Raw genomic sequence first — 19,419 nt, 5'->3', positions numbered from 1 at the left:
TCGGTCACAGTCGGACAGACTCTCGCTTAGTAGTGGGTTGGGAGCAGATGGCAAAAGCCGGCACTCATGGTGGACCAGGACACAGGGAGGACAGGGCCCACCTCTCCTCTCAAGGACACTCCCCCAGTGACCCAATGGCCTCCCACTGGCCAGGCATAGTGGGGATTGCACATCTGTAATCCCAGCGACTCAGGAGACTGAGGCAGGAGGATAGTGAGTTTGAGGCCAGCCTCAGCAACTCAGTGAGACCCTGCCTCAAAATAAAAAAATAAATAAAAAGAGCTGGGGATGTGATTCACTGGTGACTGTAACAAAACACCTAAGACAAACAACTTACAGGGAGGACATGTCTGTCTGGGCTCCCAATTTCAGAGGTTCCAGTCCATGGTGAGCTGGCTCTGTCACCTTGGGCCTGTGGCAGAGACCATGCCCCTTGACGGGGGCACAGGAGGGAGCAGTCACCCACTTTGCAGCAGCCAGGAAGAGGAGAGAAGAGGGGCTGGCTTCCTGCTGTCCTGCCCCAGGCATGCCCATGGCCCTAACTTCCCTCCACTGTGCCCCGCATCTCAGAGGTCCAGTGACCTCCCAGTAGTGCCGTGGCCAGTGACCAAGCCTGTGCCACTTGGGCCTTCAAGGGATGTTCCAAGTGAAAACTGTAGTCATGGGTGTGGGGGCCACTCCCCTGGGTACCTCTGAGCAAGCCCTGGCTCATCCCCTCTTGTGTCCTTTCCCATGGTGACAGGGCCACAGGGAACTGGGATGGGGTGGCAGAATGTGGGAAGCTGTCCACCTGGAGCACGGCTCCTTCCCTGTCACCAGAGCCCACAGACCTGGAGAGGGGCAGAGTGGACACTGTGGGCCTCCAAAGTGGGGGGCTGGCCCCAGCTGTCTGCACAATGTGAGAAAGTACAGTTCGTCCCTGCTCAGAGTCATAGGAGAGTCCCGCAGCGTCGCCCCTTCCACCCACAGAGCAGAGCCCTGGGGTGACCTAGAATGAACGGTGGCCTCTGCTCTGCCCAGCTGTCGGGGCGCCTCTGGGTTATTAGCAGGACACCACTGCCACCTAGTGCTCACAGGGGTGAACAGCAGGGACCTGAGGCTGCAGGTGGACGGGCCACCTGGGGAGCTCTCTAGACAGAGGCCCCCAGGCCCAGAGACAGCTCTCTGAATTACACACCAGCAGGTGCCACTGCCCCAAAATAGACCACGCCCAATTTCTGGACAGGTGTTGAAAACACCTTGTTAAGACGTGAGCCCAGCCCCTTGTTACCCCACTAACAAAATGGAGACAGGCCAAGCCCCAGGGTGAATGGACCAGCTGTGCACCCACAGGCCACTCCTCCACCTCCCAGGGGCTCTAAAATGGCCTCTGAATTGGGTGGATCAGACCCAGGGAGAATTGCACAATCAACACCTACATGTCCAGGAGGACTCACCCCAGTGAGGGGGGACGGCACCCGTCACGCCTGCCCCATCTCAGACACCCACCACCCAGCTACAGGACCATTCCCTGCAGGATCCCAGCCCAGGGGCCCAGGGCAGAGCTCTCTGTCCATGAGAGGACACAGAAGTCAAGACAAGCAGTACAATCGCTCAGGTTTTAATCTTTGCGATTAGGTTTTGTTTTGTTTTGTTTTGTTTTTTTCAAAAATTCAAGCAAAAGATACAGACCTCAGGATTCACTCCACCGAGAACGCACACTCAGCTTTCGAAAACAGCAGGCAAGCCGGGCACCTCGGTGCACTCCTATAATCCCAGCAGCTCAGGAGGCTGAGGTAGGAGGATCACAAGTTCAAAGCCAGCCTCGGCAACTTGCAAGGCCCTAAGCAACTCAGGAAGATTCTCTCTCTAAATAAAATATCAAAAGGGCCAGGCTATGGCTCAGGGTTGAGCGCCCCTGGGTTCCATCCCCGGCACAGAAAACATAAATAAAGGGAAGAAGAAAACAGCTGACAGGGACCCACAGGACAACTCTTTGTGCATCTTCAGAGCATCTAGGTGGAGAGGGGAGCTGCTGAGGAGAGACGGCCACTGCAGCTGGGACCGCAGAGTGAATACTAGGCCACGGGGACAGAAAGCCTCCCGGGCGGATGGTACTGGGGACAACCTGAGCCTGGGAATTCCACCCATCGGTTAAGTGACACGTTGGGTCAGGGCTGAATGTCCTGGTAAGTGCACTTCTCTCTCCCGAGGGTGTCCTGTTGGTAAGCATGGCCGCAGGTGCAGGGGCCGAGGGCAGTGTGTCTGCAGCAGCCCTCCCGAGGTCAACAGGAAGACATGGACCTTCAGCCACCAGTGTGTGGCTGGACATCCACAGCTGGCCTTGACTTAGTCCTGGCTCCCAGACTGGCACAATACACTTCATATTATCGCTGGATTCCACTGTTATTGCATTGTTTATGCTGTTGTAACAAAGACAATGTGAAATGATTTCAGTTATTGTGCATGGTCTGGCCAGGCCCTGGGTGTCTACCTCCTGGCTGGGTGCCCCCCAGGGACTGCAGGACCAGCACCATGTGGATGGTCAGGCTGGCAAAGCCAGGTGGAGGGGGAGACCCGGTTCACCCCTCCTCACCGCCCCTCCCCTCTGTCAGTGGGACGGTGACCTCTTCCTGCCCAGCTTGCCACATGACCAGGACCAGTGTCATAAGCCAGTCCCAAACTGTCATTTAGTTCTAACTTTGGTTCTATTCTGGGTCCAGCGGTGCCGCTAGCCCCCTGGGTGACCTTGGATGAGTGTATCAACCTCTCTGAGCCCAATTTTGTTATTGGTAAGATGGGGCAGGGGCTATAACCACGTGTCATCCTGCAATGGCTGACAGGCTGGGGGCGACTGGGTAGGGAGGCGTTGGAGCCAAGCTGTGGGGGAGGGGAACACAAGGCACCTGCCAGCTGTGATTGACACTCCTCTCCCTGGGGCCCTGGAGAACAGCTGTGATTTCTCTCTGGCTGCCCTGCATCCTCCAAGGCAGGAGACGGGGAAGCCCTGGTCAGGCCCCAGCAGGGCAGCAACAATGCCCATGAGCATGGAGTTCCCAGGACAGAGGGATGTCCCTCCTTGTCACCATCACACAGCTGGGAGGCCCATCTCAGCACAGCCCCAGCCCATGGCTCCTGCCTGCCCGGGAACAGCAGGTCCTGCAGCTCTAGCAGGACATGGGGCCTCTGCACCAGGCTCTTCAGGGCCCACCCAGCACCCAGAAGTCCCGCCCAGCACCCCATGACCTCGTGGTTCAGATGGCCTGGGGGGGGGGGCTTCAGGAACACCTGGTGCTGGAGGGGCTACAGGAGAGCGGTGCCTGTCCCCACTGCTACCTCTGCCAGGAAGCTCAAAGACAGCACTGCAAAGTCCCCACTCTGGGTGTCTCGGGCGGCAGGTGCCATGGGCCTGGCACCCGCCTGTCTGGCAGCGGGTGAGTGAGCCCTGAGTGAGCCCTGTGATGCCCCCGGGGCCAGGAGAGCCAGGTGTGGCACAGCCTGGCCCTGCAGCTCCAACGCCCACGTTCACGTCCCCCTCCACGAGCCTGGCGGTGCCCACGCCGCAGACAGCGGGGACGCCATGGCAAAGACCGCAGCCTGGTGGCTCAGCAACAGCTTAGGAGGCTGAGGCAGGAGGTTTCAAGTTCAAGGCCAGCCTGGCAACTTAGCGAGACCCTGTCTTAAAAAATGAAAAGGGCTGGCGATGCGGCTCGGGCAGAGCGGCCCTGGGCTCAGTCCCCAGTCCCAGGGGAATGGAGAAGAAGACTTGAGGAGTGGGGGGGTGTGATGTGCCTGGAGCGAACACAATGCTGAGAGCCGTGCCCGCCCGTCCCGAGTGGAGGAGGACAGCCGCTGGCCAATGACCTCCCTGTGACTGTATAGTCCCCTGGGCTATCAGGTGCTTGGCTCCCATGTGTCCCAGCCACCCTGGAATGTCTCCAAGGTCACAGCATCTGCCATCTGCAACAGCTGGCAGAAGAGTCCACACGCAGGTGCCCCACTGCCCAGGGCTGCCCAGGGGCTGCTCTTCCGCCTCGTCCTCTGCTCTGCCGGCTCTGGAGGCTGCCAGGAGACTCGGGCCTCCCCCCCCCCAGGCGAGGGGAGGCTGCACTCAGCTCCATCGCCCGCAGTTGAATGCCAGCTCTCCTGCTCGGCAGCTCCTCCGCCCCTGCTGACCCGCCTGCCTCCCGGCCCAAGGTGGGCTCTGCGGCCACAGGCCCGGGGCCAGCTCTTCCCTGCGCCGGTGGCATTTCCTCCTCCATCCTGCAGTGATCTTTTCAAAACCCAAATCAAAGAGTTTTCTTTTCAAACATGTTTTTCTTTCTGTGGGGAAAAATACTTTAGGATATAATAAAATCCGCGGAGCTGCAGAACATCATCTGTCAGTCTTTGTCCAAAGAATAAAGTCAGACAAAACACAAAGGCTGATGATCCACTCAGATGCGGCTCTTCAAGAAGTCAAAATCACAGAGACAGAAAGAAAAGGGAACGGGGTGGTCAGGGGCAGAGGGAGCGGGAGCGGTGGGTGGGCTTGGTGGGAGCACAGTTGCAGATTTGTAAAAAAAAAAAAAAAAAAAAGCCCTGAGTTGGATGGTGATGAGGTCACACAAGATTCTAGCTGCATTAAAACGGCTAAAGTTCACCAGGTGCATCTCCAGCCCTTTTCATTTTTTATTTTAAAACAGGGTCTCACTAAGTTGCCAGGCTGGCCAGCAACTTGGGAGGCTGAGGCAGGAGGATTGCAAGTTGGAGGCCAGCCTCAGCAACTTAGCAAGACTCTAAGCAACTTAGTGAGACCCCCTCTCATAAGGGGGCTGAGGATGCGGCTCTGTGGTTAAGCACCACTGGGATCAATCCCTGATTTAAAAAAAAAAAAAAAAAAGTTAAAAACCTGGTCCTGGAAATAAGAACAACCGGCCTTCCTGGCAAAGGCTCGACTTGTCCACCAGCTTAAGTCTTCAGGACCATGAACCCCTCGGCTCCACCTGCCCCGGGAACTGTCGGAAACCACACAGCACCTGAGGGGGTCTCACTGGGCAGGCTCAGGTGAGTGCCTGGTGCTCTCTGAGCCCTCCCGGGGTTTTGGTCACCCACCTGCTCTCACCCTGTCTGTTTCCAGGGCCCTGTGCATCGTGTCTTGGGCCTGAACCCAGAGGCCACGCAGGGCACAAGCCATCTTAAAATCCCGTTCTCGATGGTTCACTATGTTCAGAGAGACTGGCTCCCTGAGGGGACCCGGGGGGCTGAGCCTGGGGGCTGCTCCAGGCGGGTTCTCATGTTGGGCTGTCACCCGCAGGGACCGCGGTACCTTGTTCTGGTGGGTGGGATACCCGTACTGTGACAGAAAGCCTGGGTGGTTTTGTCACTGTGACCTGACCAGAACCACCTGGAGGAAGAACAGGTTACCTTGGCTCCTGGGTTCCAAGGCTCCGTCTGTGGTCCGGGGACTCCATAGCTCTGGGCCCAGGATGAGGCAGGACATCACGGCGGAGGAGCCTGGCAGGAGAGGGCAGCTCTCAGCCCCTGACAGCCAGAGAGCGACCCAGTTCTCCAGGGACAAAACATGCCACCCAAAGGCTCGACCCTGTGACCTACTCCACCAGCCACAGCCCGCCCGCCCACAGTCACCGCCCTGTACTAGTCCTTCCGACTGCCTGGTCCATCAGATGGATTAATCCACTGCTGGGGGGTCGGGTCTGATCGTCTCACCCTGAACACTCCTGCCTCACCCCTGAGCTCTGGGGACTCCTCGTGTCTGAAGATAGCAAGTGGCACCAAGGTCTGTGTCACCTCTACATCTTCCTCAGCATAAGCTGCTCCTTGCCACCACATGTGAGTGGGCACAGCCTCTGACCACTGGGGAGGACACAGTGGCTCTGGGTGGCCTCTCACACAGGGACTTGCTCTGCCCCAGTCACAGCAGCTCCCGGGCCAGCCTGGAAGGGGCTCATCAGTCCCTGGAGACCTGGACCCCAGTGCTCAGGGCTCCTCACACACACCCCTTGTCACAAGCAAAAGTCACCCAAGATGCCAGCTGCCACCTGCGGCCCCACCCTGGGCAGGAAGAATGACATGGAGCCCTGCCACTGCCCCACTGTCCCGTCAGGGATCTGGGCAGCCCATCTGGGAAGGGGCACATGTGGGATGGTCCCTGATCTCACAGGACATCGTAGGCCAAGTGAGAACATGTCCACTCCCCCAGGACATGGTGTGTGAACCTGAAACTCTGGAACCGAGTCTTGGTCCAGGAAAAGCACCTCCCGGTTCAGCGGGGAGCTCACTCAGAGCCCAGAAGCCATCGCTGTCCAGAAGAGAGCCCATCCCAGCTCAGGCACCCAAACAGCCCAGCCCAGAGAGCCAAGTCCCTGCCGCAGCTCAGAGACAGACCAGGGGCCAGCTCACCCAAGGACGGGAAGGACCTGTGCACCCATCTGCACCCAGAGCCACCCAGGTAGCCCCACCCACAGTCCGGAGCCCAGCGCAGCCACTCAGCTTCCCACTCCGGCCACTGGAGAAGTCTGGCCCCATGGAAATAGTCAAGATCAAAATGGCGTCACTGACGTTCACCCCATCAAACAAATAAAGCCAGGGAGACGCCGTGGGGGGTTCTCACACACGATTGCCGAACGGTAACTGCACCAGAGACTCTGCTACAGACAACTGTCCCTTCAGCCCTGGGCTGACATCACCCTTGTTATTACTCCCTGTGGTCAAAATTTCTTGTGAAATCATCCTGATTTGTTGCCTTTCAAAACTGGCCCCAGCCCTGGCCCCGGCCGCTCTGAGCACACGTAACTCACCACGGCTTGTGAATTCCCGTCGTGAGATTCTGCTCTTCCCAGACCAATGTGATCCCACTTGGGCCTTAACCTCTTTGAGTTTCTCGGTCAACAACCGAAAGCCCAGCAGAGTCCAGATCCAAGGTTGGCAAGACCCAAGGAAGAGCAACGGGACCAGTGGCGAGACCAGCCGGCCCGTGAGTCACCCAGGGCCTGGCACTGTCAGGACCCAGCACCAGCCTGAAGCCACCACCCCCCTGTAGGGCTCACAGACGCCCCGACCGTGAGGCCCAGACCACATCCCAGGCCAGAGGCGGCCCCCGGAGCCCCTCAGCAGAGCCCAGCCGGAGCTGGCCTTCCCCAGGAGGAGGCCGAACCTGCCACCGTCCCACAGGCCGAGGCACAGGGCCTGCTCCCCAGGAGTGACAAGTTCCCAGGGAGGGACAAAGAGTAGCAGAGACAGCCCAGGAGTCCAAGTCCCCAGCCCAGACTTCAGGCTGGACAGCAGCCCTCGAGGTCTCCGAGCAGGGACTGAGCACACAGCGGCTCCTCCACAGGGGGACGTCGCAGGATCCCGCAGCCTTCAGGGACAGTTGGACCTTCCCTGATCCAAACTGAGAACAGTCCTAGGTGCTTCAAAGCCCAACCCACTGGCCTCCACCTGTGGCTCCTCTGAATGGAGTCCCTCTTCTGGGTCTGGGTGGTACAATGGGGAACAGCACTGGCCCTGGGACCAGGTTACCTGAATTCTGGTCCTGGCCCTTCTACTTCTGCCTGTGTGATCTTAGGCCAGTCACTCAACTTCTCTGAGCCCTCACTTCCTTCATCTGTAAGATGACAATAAATTGTGCCTTTTTCCCAGAGGAGGATTCGAGGTATTTAACCACCAGGGTTGGCCAGCCACCAACCACGGGGGCCCTGGTGCGGTAAATCCTCAGACACCAGGGATCCATCCTCAGCACCAAAAAAGAAGACAGAAAATGATTTGCTTTGTTCGATCCAGGTTTGATTGAATCCTCAGGTGCGGAACCTGCAGATCCGACGGGCCAATGGTCCGTGCCAAGGAGTTTACATAAATCACCTCTGATCCCGACAGGCTGATGCCACTAATGCATAGGCCACAGGAGGAGGTGGGGTCAAGCTTTGGTGGAGACCCTGCCCATGTCAACTCCTTGTAGCTCACAGCGGGAGGCCCACAGAAGACAACGCGGAGACCCGGGAGAAGGACAGCGGTGACGAGCCAGCAAAGCCATCTGGGGAGAAGCCACCCAGAACTCAGGCTCCAGCCTCCAGCTCACTGATCAGGCCATCCGGCCCCTGGCTCTTCGTCACGGTGGCCCTGGCAAACTAGCACGGTGAGGACAGCTCCAAGTCCAACCCATGAGGTTGGCGCCAGTGTCCACCACGAGTCCCTTAATAAGGGTGTGCGTCTGTGCCGCTGCTTCCAGAATAGAAAACATGAAAGTGGTATTTGCAGAGGGAGACACAGACCTGCCCAACTTCCCCCTGGCCCAGCCGGCCTCCTGCGGGTCAGGGCTGTCCTGGGGGCCAGAAGAGAGACGCTAGGGCTGTGGTGGCTTAGAGTGCACTTGGGGGTTTGCATTTGCCCTGCGTGTCCATCTCCAACCTCCTTTATTCTGCATCCCTCCCGCCCCCCACGCACAGGGACAGAAGGCTAAAATCTGCTTGCCAAGGTCCTTTTGCTGCTAAGGTTCTGTATGCATTTCATGTTCAGCTAATGAAACATGATGTATGAGATCAGGAAAGATCTGGAAGGCGGAAGAGAGGCAGAGGGAGGCTCCAACAGCCTGACATTCGCACTCCGGCTGACAGGAAGGTTTGTAATGCCTGGACTCCCCGAGTCACCCTCGAGTCACCTGCTCATGGCTGTGACCTCAGCAGTTGGTCGCTGATGCCCCCTGCAGCTCCACGACCCAGGACAGCAGCAGTTGTCTGACCTTTAAGCTGTCACAGCTGCAATGACAGCTCCCTGGATTCCTTTCTTCCAATCCTTCCAACAGTTTTGTAAGCACTTAGTTACTTGTGCTAAATGCCTTTCTGCTTGAAATGCTGAAAAGTTGGGTATGTCAGCCAAGTGTAACAAAACTGGATTACTTAAGAGGAAAATGGCTGCGCAATCATTTGAATCAGTGGCTTGATCCCCAGCTTGGCAGTGTTGGGAGGTGGCGTGGACCTTTAAGAGGTGGGGCCTATTGAGAGGGCCTTAGGTCATTGGGGGCGGTGTCTTTGAAGGAGATGGTGAGCCTTCTCCTCTTTCTCTGCCTCCTGGTTTAAGATGTGGCTGCTCACTCCTACACACACTTCCTGCCAGTGCCACCTAGAGCCCCCCACCAGAGGCCCAAACTACTAACACAGTAATAGTTAGATGTGAGCCTCCCAAGCAGTGATCTAAATAAACCAGCTCTTAGTTGCCTCCAGTGTTTTGTTATAGCCACCCAGCGCTGACTGATACAGGCCCTGACTTTGAACTTGATGCTATTTTCTGGACAAAATGAATCACCTAAAGTCCCTTGGAAAACACCAGAGGAAAGGAAGTATGTAGAAAATAATTTTAATTGTCCTCTCTGGGGAGACATTAAGTGCTTTCAAAGGTTAAACCTTTTCCTAAGAAAGGTAGAAAAAAAAACTCTAGTTTTTGTTTAAAATATATTTACTGAGCATGACTAGTGATGCCATAAATATGTCCTGAGTACCATGTGCTAAGCATTATCCTGAGACAATTCCAAACCTCCTAAGGTGTTAATGATAAAACCCCATGTTACTCATCTCAAAGTTTTTTTCAGTTATTTTTATAGATGTTACAAATATGTACATATTATTCCACATTCCTAATTTCACCTCTAAGTTTTTAAAAAATATTTCTTAATTGTAGATGGACACAATATCTTTATTTTATTTATTTTTATGTGGTGCTGAGGATCGAGCCCAGTGCCTCATGCATGCTAAGTAAGTGCTCTACCACTGAGCCACAACCCCAGCCCTATAATTTGAGTCTTAGCTATTGGGTCTAATATATTTCCCATCTCCAATTACCTTATTTTCTTAAAATATTATTTTATCTTCAAGACTTTTTATTCAGTGTAGTAGTCAGCTTTTACTAGTTTGTGCTGCAATAACAAACAGCCCCACATCTCAGTGACTTACAACTGAACAAATCAGCTGTATCTGAGAAATGCTGTCCTCACAAAAGAGAAGCAGATGCCAGGGGCTGTTAGGACCACAGTGCCTGGTAAAGCCTCTGTTTACCTGTCCACTGACATACCATTGGCCAAGCCAGCCACACCCTCGGCCTAGTGTCCACGCATATGCATATTCCCCCACAAGAGGCAGGCACAGCACCTGGGAACAGGATGTGTGGTTCTGTTTCAGAATGGAGTGACACTTTGCCAGGATCCAGAGTAGGATCCCCCACATTCTTGCAGGTAAAGTTTAAATTTAATGGGTTGGTTGTGGATTGGTTGATGGTTTTTGGTTTGGGGTTTTGGGGGTTTGTTTGGTTGGTTTGGTTGGGTACTGGGCATTGAACCCACAGGGACATAACTACAGAGCTACATCCCAGCCCATTTTTGTTTTTTATTTTGAAACAGAGTCACATTAAGTTATTCAGGCTGTCCTCAAACTTGTGATCCTCCTGCCCCAGCCTCCCAAGTCACTGAGATCACAGGTGTGTGCCAGCTTAACATCCTTTTGACAAAAAAAAAAAAAATCCACAAAAAATGTCATTGGAGATTTTGATTGGCATGATATTGGAAATTTACATGGTATTTGTTATGCATTTAGTATCACGTAAATAATAATATACCCTTCTTAAAATACTTAAAACCTAGCCAGAAATACAGTATTTGTCCTCCCTTTATGTTATAGGAGCTAAATACAAAAAAGTCATGTGATGGACGTCAGATAATAAAATGGAGTTATTCTGGATTCTTGGATGCATGGCCTTTGACTTTCCAAGCTTTGAAGAAATGCAAGAAATCACAAATGAGATCTTCAGTTGAAAACACAGAAAAGTCCCGAAAGTACTACAATTGGAACTAAAAGGAACCTACTGGGGGAAAGCACCGCTCAAGCACGACATGTTCATCTCCGAGTCTCAGAAAAGGCAAACGTGTGTTTGGAGGGGGAAGGTGGCAAACACTGGAGACGTGAGCTGCTCAAAGAGGAGCCACAATTCACAGGACAACTGGAAATGGCTCCTTTAAAAGGGTTCGACCTCACAGTTACCAAAGAAATGCAAATTTAAACCACATTGAGAAATGAGCTGAGCAATTGTCATCTGTCATCGTCCCCAGGGATATTAGTGCAGAAAAAGGTGCTGTCCCCTGGCTTGTTGGGAGGGTGACAACAGGACAGCTTCGAACTGCCCCCATGCAAGGCGCTGGAGAAGGCATCTCAACCCAGACATGCTCACATCTTCACACAGCAGCCCAGCTTCTAGGATTTTGACCTAAGGAAAGTGTTCCAAAGGAGAAAGAAAGCTATTTTTAAATATTGCATGCGATTTCATTCGAAGCACCTGAAACGCACCAAGGTGCCGTGGGAAGGGAAAGAGCTTGGTTTCAAACACAAAGGACCCGAGTTCTGTCTGTGCCTCTTTCCTTCCTGTGCCCTGGCCGTCTGTGCAATCCCTCAACCCTCGCTTCTCCCCTGGAATCCTTTTAAATAAAGTAGCACCGGCGCCCTGCCAGCTGTCGGAGAGACTGAGACATGTGCAGTCCCAGTCCCACACACACTTTCATCATGTCGTATCCAAATCCATGGCGCTGCCTGATCTGAGACTTGATCCTCCAGAACCATGAACCAAAATAACCCTTTCCTTCCTTGATTAGTAGCCTGCCTCAGGCATTCTGTTACAGCTCTGGAAAGCTGACTGACACAGCAAGGTACCAAGCAATTCCTCTAGCCAGAGATTCTCCAGCCTGCTGTGGTGAGCAGAGGGTACCCCCCACCAGACTGCATGAAAATGTTTGCCTGGGGACCACCACCTTCATTTAAAAACCAAATTCCTCTTGTGCAGCAAGGCTTACAGTGGGTTTTCTTTTCGTGGCTGTGTTTTTTGTTTTGATGCAAAAATAAAATTTTATAACTAAAGAATTATAAACACACTTCAAGTAACGTCCCATTAAAAGGCAAAGTAGGCAAGCAGCCAGCCTGAAAGACGGGCCACCTGTGTCCCTCTCAAATCTGGCGGAAGCTGAGCCTCGCCTGGTGATTGCCGGGACTTAAATAACTACAGCCCCATCGCTGTGCTTAGCACTCGGAATTCACCACATGTGCCCAGAGCCAGGTGTGAGTCTCTGGCATGCGAGTCCCCATTTCCTGTGACATTCTTGCTTTACTCGGGGTGTTCGCTGGCTCAGTTCTCTCAGGGAGGTGTTTACAGAAGCTTTAGGACTTCGGCATCTCAGGGATGTGCAGAGCCAAGGACGAGGAGGCTTGCCATCAGGAAGATGCTCAGAAGCTGTGGCTGGGGACTAGTGTCCTTTCTCCTGTCCTGCAGCATAAGGAACACGTGAGACCTCTGGACACGTGGAGCTGAAGCCCACCCCACTGCTGTGCTTTGGGTGTGGCTTGAGCATTGCCCATGGTTCATGCATTGGGAGTTGGTCCCCAGGGGGGCAATGTGAGAGGTGGTGGCACTTTTAAGAGGAGGGGTCTTCCAAAGGGTCATTTTGGGCCCCTCCCAGCTGCCCCTGGGTTTCCCCAGGTTTGCAACAGGTTCTCCTTGCTGCGTGCACTCCCACTACAAGGCCATGTTCCATGAAGTGACAGAGCCAAGGGCCCTCACCAGAGCCTGCGCCATGCTGTTTGGACTTGCCGCCTCTAAAACTGGAAGCAAAAACACCTCTTTTCTTCACACGTACCCAGGCATTTGCACGACAGTAATAAAAAATGGACAAAGGCGTCCCCTTGTGGTCAGGGTGGAGCCACAGCTTGGAAAAACTACAGATTCCAGGGACCCGACCCGAGGAGCCTGCTGTGCTCTCTTGGGTTTAAAATGACATGACAAGGTAGAAATCTGTGGGCCCCTAAGAACAAAGCTGGGAGCTGGATGGGATTCGGGAAAAGGAAACAAAGAGAAGCTGGCTCCCTGAGCCAGGCCCTGTGGGTGATTCACAGGAGGAGCCTGCTGCATCTCGAACCAAACTTTGTGCTAGAATAATTTCTTCTTGTTACTTCTCATGGATTGGCAACTGGGTTTGGTCAGAATACCTAATTTCTGCTCCATTGGTCTGTTGGGCTACTTGAAGGCTGGGGCTGGACTCCTCCAGAGGCTGATGTACCTATATCTATTGTTGGCACTGGCTGCCAGCTGGGTACTCGACTGGGCTCTGCCCCAAAAACCTGTGTGAAGTCTTCCTGTGCCTGTGGGCTTCCTCACAACATGGCGACTGCTCTTCAGGATGTACATCCCAGGGCCTTCCTGTGCCTGTGGGCTTCCTCACAACATGGCGACTGCTCTTCAGGATGCACATCCCAGGGCCTTCCTGTGCCTGTGGGCTTCCTCACAGCATGGCAGCTGCTCTTCAGGATGCACATCTCAGAGCCTCGCACAAACCCTCCAACAAAGCCAGCATCATCTGTATCTCCACCAGGACTCCAAAAAGCATTCTCTCACCTCAAATGTGATCTATAACTATTACCCCCTGCAGCCCCCACAGTCTGATCGCTGTCACTAGAGATTGGTTTTACCCTTCCTAGAAGTTAATAGTATCACAAAACAAATTCACAGCCCATTTGGTCTGAAGATCTTAACTGCTCACTGACACAGGTCCTGCTGTGCCACTGACCAAGGCCAGAGCTGGTGTTGCTGGGAGAACACAGATGGGACTGTGGCCCCCTCCCTAGACCTCGGGCACCTCACTACCCCTCTCTGGCACTGTCAGCTCTTACATGGCTGTGACCAAAAGACCTCACGAGAATAATTAGAGCAAGAAAGGTTTGTTGGGCTCATGATTCCAGCGGTTCAGTCTGTGGTTGCCCAGCTCCACAGCTCCGGGCCCAAGGTGAAGCGGAGCATCATGGCGGAAGGGCATGGAGAAGGAAAGCAGCCAGGACAGAGCCATCAGGAAGCAGAGAGCTCTGCTCACCAGCCACAAATGTATACCCCAAAGTCACATCTCACAAACCCACCTCCTCCGGCCACACCCCACCTGCCTACAGTTACCTCCCAGCTAATCCATAGGAGTGGATTAATCCACCAGTTAGGTTAAGGTCTCCTAACCCAGATGTCTGCATGTCTCACAGATGAGCTTCTGTGGGGTACCTCGTATCCATAACAGGTTCCCTATCTCCCATCTGTCAAATGGGGATCTTTGAGGAATGTCCCAACAGCCCTGACGTTTGTGACCCTGGCCTCCATTTCCAAAGTGTCACTTATCGCATTTGGATTGCATTTAGACTCTGGGTTAGACATCGGTTTTCTTGTGGAAGGCAGTGATTGACGCCCAGGTCTCCTCTGGAGCTGATGCTGAGATTTTGCCCCCCACCCACCCCATGGTTTCCAACCCCTCTGACCTCACTGGGCCTGGGGCAGCAGAATAATATAGGGCAGTTTAGGGTCAGCTTCACTGGGAACTTGACATTATCTTCAGGGCCAGGGTTAGGCTAGGTGGTGAATTCAGGGTTAGAGTTGGGGTTGTTTTTAGGGTTGGAATTGGGTTTGGGGTGAGGGAAGAGATAGCAGGAGTAGGGCTGGAGTGAGGCGAGTGCTAAGTTAAGGTTAGGACCTGGGCGAGGTTCAAGGCCATGGTCAGGGTTAGTCCTAAGGTAGACCAGGACTAGGAGGGCTTAAGGTCGGGGTTATGGGGGTCTTCCTTGTAGGGTTATAGGGTCTTCCACGTAGGGTTATGGGGAGTCTTCCTTATAGGATTATGGGGATCTTCCTTGTAGGGCTGTGGGGGTCTGAAGGCTTGGACCCCAGGGCAGCAGTGTGCCGAGGTGAGGCTGGGGAGCGACCGGCTCCCGAGGGCTCCATCCTCCTCAGTGGATCCACCCATCAATGGATCCAAAATCTGGTGGACTGTAAGGGGCAGGGCCTGGCTGGGGGAAGCGGGTCACTGAGGGTATATCTTGTCCTCAGTCCCTTCCTATCACTCTGTCTGCTGCCATGGGCTGAACAGCTTTCCTTGGCCACGCCCTGCCACCATGATGCTCTGCCTCACCTCAGCCCAGAAACAGTGAAGCCAGCCACCCCTGGACGGAAGCTCTGAAACCCTGAGCCAAAATAGACCTTTTCTCCTTTGAGTTGTTTTTATCAGGGATTTTGTTCACAGTGACGAAAACCTAACAGCACTTTGCACAAGTTAGAATAGCAACTCTTGAGTCACCTCACTACCTTCCATCTTCCAGAATGTTCTATCAGTCGGTTGACTTCTATTTTTCAGAGATCATTTTCTTACAGCCGAATGCAGAGGTCTTACTCAGATTATCTAAATCCATTTTGACCAGCAAAATCCCCACGTGGTCTGCCTCTCTACCAAGATCCAGAACATTCCCAGGCCTATAACCTCTCCCCCAGAAGCCTCCACAGATCTGGTCCCTACCACTAGAGAATGGCTTTATCTGTTCTAGATATCGAAAGACAAAAATCGCAACCAATTTCGTTTGAAGACCTTGAATTGCTCTCATTCGTGATTCTAGAACCAGGCAGACCTCGGAACCAGAACGGACTCAGAGAATTCCAGGGCTGCCCGATGATCAGACAACATTCACGGACAGAGAACAGCTTTATGTGTGGCAGCCTGGTGTCTCACTGTATTTGAACCAGATGACTGGCCCTTGTTCCAAGCCCGAGGCTCCCAGTCAGTCTGCGAACCCAGCCAAGCTGCCGTTCACGAGGACCTGGGCACCAAGGAACCTCCTGGCTCCAACTTAATGAACAATATGAACAGACCCCGGTGGCCTCCTCTGCACAAAATCTCCTTCCAGCAGAATCCGGCTCTTCAGTTTGGTTCTCACTGTAGTCGACGGGCATTTTTAGCACAAGATGTACAGTCTGATTATTATTATTTTTTTTATGACCAAGGACTTTGTCACTCTCTGTTTAAAGCCTGTCACAATAAATGTCTGAGTCGACCCTGTCTCCGGTTATGACTTGTGTCCTCATACTAGGTCCTCTGCTGAGCAATGTCCGAATTAGATGATTTCTACACTTCAGTTTGCTTTGATGAAGTAGAAGGGGAGCCCGTAGGACATTCCAGCAGTGGTATGTAAGAAGAGACCCTGAGTGTCCCCTCCCTCCTCATTACCTCACCCCATCGGACCAAGATGAGCTGGAGGGGAATGCGAATCAGGGGAGCAGGGGGCAAGGCCCTTATCCAGGAAAGGGCAGGCGAGTTACCCTTGGAAGCGGGAACCAGATCAGAGGTGGCCACGATGGAGAGTCTCCTGGACACAGAGTTGGGAGACAAAAGACCCAGCGAGGTCACTGGTGTCACGGATTTCGGCTTCCCACTTCACCCTGCCTCGCCTGTGAAACGTGGGCCACACGATTGCCCTCGTGATGAGAACCAGGATTTAGGTACTGCCTCTGAGAGCAACTGAGGCCCCGGAAAACAGCAGGCACCCGGGCAAAGCCAAACAACGTCCTCAAAAGTGCTTTGTAAAGCGGCCACCGTGGGGCACGCCTGCGATCCCAGCCACCCATGAGGCCGAGGCAGGAGGATCCCAAGTTCAAGGCCAGCAATGTCCTAATCAGTTTAGTGAGACCCTGTGTCTAAATAAAAAGTGAAGAGGGCTGGGGGTGTGGCACAGTGATAAAATGCCGCCCCCCCCCCCCCCCCCCCCGCCATCAATCAGAACCAAAAAAAAGAAAAAAGTCTTCCCCTCATGGTTTGCAGGGACAGGCTGCGCCGTCACTCCCTAGAAATCTTGCAGAGCTGGCTCTCGGATTCACGGACGGCTCCTCCCTGGTCTGCACCATGCAGCCCCCTCCAGTCTCCAGGCTCAGGTGCCACAGGCAGCAGAGTTTCCCCAGTGAGTCTGACGTCCCACCTGGGGACGGCACAGGGAGGATGGGTCTGGTGGAGTCGCCTGAGAGCAGTGACTCCCCAGGGAGCCGCCGGGTCTGCTCTTGTATCAACACCCATCATTCCCTTCCAAAGGTGGCTGACCCTGCAGGCCAACCGTGGACACACACCCCAGCACCATACCAAAGAACAGGGGGCCCACCATGACCACCTGCTGCCACCTCTCAGGACACACAAAGCGGGGACAGCTGGTGCCCAGAGAAGTCAGGACTCACCGAACACACCCCCCGAGTCCCTGCAGCTCTCAGCCTCCCCTGAAACCATGCCACTAGTTTTTGAGCAACAAATTAAGAGACATAGTGGCATGTGTCACTTCCAGGTGGAAGCCTGGTCCTGCCTGTCTTCCCCTCCCACGGGGACCTCAGAGGTGACACATACCCAAGTCTCCTTCAGCCTGGATGGATCCCTGGGGACTGTATGGCGCAGAGACAGGCTCCTGCCGTCCTGGCACAAGGATCGAGAACCCAGGGAGGAGTCGACCGGTGCTGTCTAAGCCACAGAAGGTCAAGGCTGCTGTAATGCCTTCGTCAGCAGCGCTCACCCTGAAGACGCAGGGACACAGCAGGCGGTTTGACAAACTCTCTGAAACACTGTGGACAGGCAGTGAGGCTCTGGCAGCCTCCAGAACCACCAGCAAGGTCCCCGACGGATGGGCGGAGTCTGCTCTAAACCCTTTGGAACAGCTCCCAAAGAGTGCATGGAATGCTCCACCCGAAACCCTCCGCTCCGTGCCCCTCCTGAGGACCCTCGCCCGACTGTGAGCTGGCACCAAAGCCAAGCAACTGGCCACCGGCTCAGCCCCTGCGCTGGCACCTAATAAAGATTTTATGGGCCTGTTCAATTGCAGAGCGATGCAGGCAATTAACCTCCATCGAGGTTTTATGGTGGAAAGATGTTGCAAGCTTGGCCCGGGAGCACGGGCCCGTGCGTCAGCTGGGGAAACGCGGCTGCCAAAGCCCAGTGGGGTCGGCCTGCCGCGCAGGGCAGATCAGATGGGCAGCTCGTGGCCAATGGGCTGCTCCCGATCTCGCCCAGGGTCACCTGGCACTGGGCCCCTGGCAAAGGTCCTGGGAAATGCTGGACAGAACTGGCCACCCACCTAGGATGGGGTGATGCTGAATTCACCCCGGAGGGGCGCGCGTGGTCATAAAAATCTGCTGCGTTTGCCTTCCTGGCTCAGTCCTGTCCCCATCGCAGACCCACGTCCTCCTCTGGCCAGTGCCGTCTCATGTCCCTCGTCAGAGGGGTGGCTCCTCTTCATGAAGGACACAGAGAAAAAGAGGGGGCCTGGACCCTGGGGAGGCTGAGAATGAGACAGAGGGCGGGCAGCTGGCTGTGCGCCTCCCAGTCCCAGTGATGGCGTGGAGCCGCGTTTCCCCAGCAACAGCCTGCCATTGGCCCCGGCCCTGTCTGTCCACCAGCTGACCCAGGTCCTCTCAGTCCCCCTCCCAGGCCGGGGTTCCAGCTCATGGCCGCTCCCCCGCCCCTTCCATCCCCAGGGCCACATTAGGATCTTTGGAAGCTCTAAACATTGGACTCACTGATGCGCGCCACCGTCCCAGCCTGTCGCCAGGCAATTCACGACAAATGCTCACACGGAGGCCGGAATTAGAACAGTCATCTTTCTCAATTTTCTGGTTGCAAAATTATGGGCAAACTCCGCAAAAGTGGTCTCTTCTCTGTCTCTGCGAGTGTCTGTCCTGTGTGTGTGGGCATGTGTCTGGGTGTGCGCCTGAATGGGGGTGTGCCCATGTAAGGGGGGTGTGCCCGCGTAAGGGGGGTGTGCCCACGAAAGGGGTGTGTGCCCACATGGGGGGGTGTTCCCACGTAAAGGAGTGTGCACCTGAATGGGGGTGTGCCTACGTAAGGGGGTGAGTGCCTGCATAAGGAGAGTGTGCCCACGTAAAGGGGTTGTGCCCACGAAGGGGGTGTGTGTCCGCGTAAGGAAGGGGCTGTGGGCCCACACTAGCGGGGGTGTGCCCAGTGCCCTCGTAAAGGGGTGTGCCCACGTAAAAAGGTGTGCCCACGTAAGCCTATGTCCCTGTTTTCCTGGCCCTGCGTCTGTCCCCTCGCTGTCCTGCGGGCTTCATCTCCCCCAGCGTCTCCCTCTTCAAAGACCCCAGATGAGCCTTGCCTCCCCAGGGAAAATAAGTCAGGGATGCGACCTCTAGGCCAGGCAGGTTGCTGGACAGGATCGTGCCAGGGAAAGGGGGTGCAGGATGGGGCACAGAGGCAGGATGGCCCAGAAGCTGGACATGAGGAGGGAAGTCGAGTGGGGGCACGTCCCTGGATAAGGCCCCACCAGAGGGTCAAGCTGGGACCAGGGCCTGGAATCACCACACCTATCCCTCACCCTCACCCTTACCTCCGTCACCACGTGCCAGACCTTGCGCCAAGGGTTTGCATACACTGTCCCCTCTAATCCACACAACAATTCTTACCTACCCTTGTTCCCAATTGTGCAGATCAGGACCTGAAGATCAGAGAGGTTAAGTGACTTTCCCAATGTCACACAGCTAGTGAAGTGGGGAGCCAAGATTCCAACCTAGTCTGCCTGCCTCTAAGGGCTCTGTTCATCCTGCTAAGTCTTGCTATCGCCAGGCAGGGAC

At 54.7% G+C, this 19,419-nt stretch overlaps 1 long non-coding RNA gene across 1 annotated transcript; it reads right to left on the bottom strand.

The window, feature by feature from the left end:
- Positions 1-1,623: 1,623 nt before the first annotated feature.
- Positions 1,624-18,237, bottom strand: LOC110598467 (uncharacterized). The gene is made up of 3 exons (XR_005730815.2): positions 17,910-18,237; positions 5,386-5,475; positions 1,624-2,402 (listed from the first exon to the last, which is right to left on the bottom strand). It is a non-coding gene; the product is annotated as an uncharacterized LOC110598467 (long non-coding RNA).
- Positions 18,238-19,419: the final 1,182 nt, after the last annotated feature.

Source organism: Ictidomys tridecemlineatus, chromosome 10 (genome assembly GCF_052094955.1).
Source record: "Ictidomys tridecemlineatus isolate mIctTri1 chromosome 10, mIctTri1.hap1, whole genome shotgun sequence".
NCBI lineage: Eukaryota > Metazoa > Chordata > Mammalia > Rodentia > Sciuridae > Ictidomys > Ictidomys tridecemlineatus.
This window is presented reverse-complemented; position numbering and strand designations above follow the sequence as displayed.